Below are 4001 nucleotides of genomic sequence, written 5' to 3'. Positions count from 1 at the left end.
ACAAAATACAAATCTAACATCTATCCGTGTTTCTAAATTGCCAAGTATTGTATTATAAATATTTAATAGCTGAGACACAGTTGAGTCATTAGGCATGAATCCAGACTCATGGTTTGTAATAATGTGACGAAAGTTGGAAACATCTGACATAGACCCCTTATTCTTATAAATGGGTGTAACGTGAGAACCTTTCCATAAATATGGTAATCGACCACACCGTAGGGACTCATTGAAAAGTACTATCAATGGAAGCGCCAATGCATCTAAGATATTCTTCAGTACGACAAGGATTTCTGGCCAACAATAAAACAATTTTTGTCTAAAAAATGTAGATCAATTCAGCAAAATTATACTGCAATGTGAAAAAAGTATGATAAATAAAACTGAAAAGATATGTGAAACGTTAAAATACTGTTTTGTATGTGTGGCCTAAGGTACTGAAAATGGAGTCCAAGCATAAAAGAAAACCTGACATCCCTAATCTTGATTATCAACAAATAAATGCTGAAGAGATACCTAAAATAATTTCAAACATTGATTTTAATGAAACAACTGGGGTTGACAACATTTCAGCAAAATTAATGAAGGCAGGTGCCCCTGTTTTAACTCCTTATATAATAACTCATGTAAAATCTTCTATATTTCGTATTAGCCACAAGGGATTTTGTTTAACTTTGGGCTACAGCTGCTCCGCACCTGTATTCTGACTTTTTCGATAAAAAATGTATATTTTCATACCCTTAAGTAGTGATCTTTGCTTGTTTAGTTCATGGGAAAAGGTGGGTAACATTGTTTGTTTTTATTAGTTTGTGCAGGTTGTAGTCCCCATGCATGCAGTTATTCCAAAGTAAATGAATGATTTGATAGTTTTTGGTTAATTATTATATATCATAGCACTTGGATTTCATTTGATATACGTGATAAGTAGGGGGAAATGTGGATGAATCTTAATTCATAAAAAAAGTATGTTTACCAAGAACAAGGACCCTGACTTCGACACCACAGAATAATAAACTACAAAAGTTTAATATTGAGCTGTCGTGAGGAAATATAATAATGACTACTTATACTTCAATGTTATTTTGTGTTTGTTACATTTGAGAAATGTTCAGGTTCAGTGATTAAAAAAAGGCTGCAAAACTCAAATTTTTTTACTCTCTTCACCTAATATTCCTAAATGATTCATAGATCTTAGATGAAGTGACCCTAGCCAACCTAGATGTGACAGAGAATTAATCAACAGGTACCTTGGAAGGGATCCTCATAAAGAGGCTGGATCAGACTGAGTGTTCTACGCCTTTTGGTATGATTACTGATGATAGATTTCTTGCTGTTTATATGCCTGTCTTTTGATACACTCAATTGCAGACAAAGTTTAGTCACTTCCATTTGAAGCCTCAATTAAGCAAACGAATGTTAATTAAGGAGGTAGGCATAGAATAAGGGACACAATTCTTAAATATAATTGGATCGTTTGCATTCAGCATTTTACATCAATCTTATACAAGCATCTAATTAACTTGGATTCATTTTATTCTGCTTCAAACGAAAGGTTATGAGGTTTTGGTGAAATTGAGTATGAAGCAAACATATCATTGATTTCATGAGCTATGTCCCTTACCCTAGGTCTACCTCCTTAAGTGATTTACAATTGCCAAGGTGTTAAGACTATGCAGCTGGGTGCATAATACATAATTTTTACAAGTCATGAATGAGATTGGAAATTGAAATAAGAATACTTAGGTCAGTTCTGTACCAATAAAGTGTCTCCAAACAAAATAGAAATATATTGAACATTTTATTCTCGACAATTAACCAGTCCGACCTTGAAGGGCTCACAGTGTACACGGGGTTTCAGCTGGACAGTTTTTAAGGATTTGTTTTATTTGTTCAATAATGTTTTGGTATTTAATAGCCAATTAAAACATCCACATATATGTATGGTGTCTTCCTCGAATGCCAACATTATATATGTTACCTATTCCTTGAATGCCAACACAATAGTTCAGTAGATGGTTATATTGTAACGTAATATAATGTATTAAATACCTCGATTATTCTCATCTTGCCTTCTTCAGAATGGAAAGAAAAATAAATAATTACTCTTAATATACCATGCCAACTTCTTGTTTTAACAGATAGTTGATGACTACCGCATATAAATTTACAAACAAATAACATATCAAATGGCAGCAATGATAAATATTTTTCAAACAATAAATCTGAATAAATATTCATAGCACAGAGTTTAGGGAGACTCTTTTTGAAAACCTACAGTGACCAAAAATTTTCTTTAGGAAGATAATATCCACAGTAACTCGGATAGATAAATTGAATTAAGAAAAACTGATAGCAAAGATTTTTTTGTCTTTACCATATCTGATGCAAGTTCAGTAATTGACCATTCACCATATTAATCATATTAATTACTATCGGATATGTCCCAGACTCTGCATACACAATGTAACTGTGTAATGGGTCTTTATATCATGGCGTCCATTTTATTTCCTTTATTTTTTTTTCAAAAATTGGTAAAATATTGCCTACTAGCCATGACCCAGGCATGTTTACCATGTTTAGTCTTTGTCCCTCGATTATTTTCCATTTCATTTGACTCCCGCTTAATAGAATAGGCCCTAGCAGCCCTATTCTTAATTGTTGTAAAAGGCGAATATACAGTGCTAGTGCTCAGAACCCCGACCGGGGGCTAGAGCGCTTGTACCACAGAGCAACTAGGTAACTCGGTTCTGTGCCCCAGGTGGTGAAATGGTGTACCCCTGGCATATAATATGCTAGGGTTGTCATGATCAGGTCATTATACGGAATTTAAACCTGACCGCAAACCATAGTGGTGGAACGTGTTCGAAACGTTCCTCGCATGTTAAAGAACCCTTCTGAGATATTCCATCGGAGCAGGAACCATTGGGCTCCGTTGCAAGCTTACTGTTGTTGCCAGTGTTGTGAATCTATAGAACAATCATTTTACGTAATAAAAGTCATTTTAGACAACCTTCAACGAGTGGCCTATTAGATTGTGATTTTGCAAGTAGCAGTCAAATATACTGTTTCAATATTTTTTAGTACATCGAGAAGATTACATTATCATTGCACACCGATCAAGATTGATGTGCTTTTTAGATCATGCATTGGTTTCCAGTCGAATATCTATTTTTATTTTCGTACCAGTTGAATACAGGAACACAGCAAAATGTGTTACCCGTATCCGTACCTGTACTATAACATAACATAACATTCAACTACAAAAAGAAAACATGCACTGGTTCGGTACGGGGCATGACAAAGTCCGTGTTTGCATTCAGCATTTTAATTCAGTTTTTATAGAGGAGCTGCGGATTAGTCGTAGTCCATGTTTTACCTGAGTAAATCAAAAGTATTACAGATGAATAAGGAGATAGGTGTACACTAGCATCATGCGAATATGAGGAAGTGAAGCCTTTTAACGCTCCCGACAAAACATTAATTGAAAATATGTGTACCTTAGACAATATTTGTCAGTTTTGATTTGGTTTCTTATACTTATAACAACCTTCCAATATGGTAAATTTCGTAATGATATACGCTTTTATTGCCATAATGTGTTATATTGTATCCTAATTGCCATAGTCTAAAATATCTATGGGCCGAAATATCGTAAGGGTGTCATAATCGGAAATGTCTTTAGGTCGAAATGTCATACATACATGTAGGTAAACATTATGGTTCTTATTAACTGCGGAACGTCTTAACAAATTTCTTTTATTTCATTTAGTTTCGTTCCATTCTGTTTTGATTTTTGTCAAGGAAGTCTATTTATAGACTGAACTTGACTTAGGGATCGTTGGCACCCAAATCAAGTAACCAGGGTAGACATTTCAACATATAACTACAAAAATAACACTCCGCGGGTTATTCTCCTTGCAAAGTTTGCATTAAGACATCGCTCCGCCGCCGATCATACTCCATGTCAAATATGTGATGTTTACTTTACGTACGACATGGGT

This window comes from Perna viridis, chromosome 8, assembly GCF_037379345.1.
Source record: "Perna viridis isolate PV_CMFRI_1.1 ecotype Kerala chromosome 8, ASM3737934v1, whole genome shotgun sequence".
Classification (NCBI taxonomy): domain Eukaryota; kingdom Metazoa; phylum Mollusca; class Bivalvia; order Mytilida; family Mytilidae; genus Perna; species Perna viridis.
Note: the sequence above shows the minus strand (reverse complement) of the source record.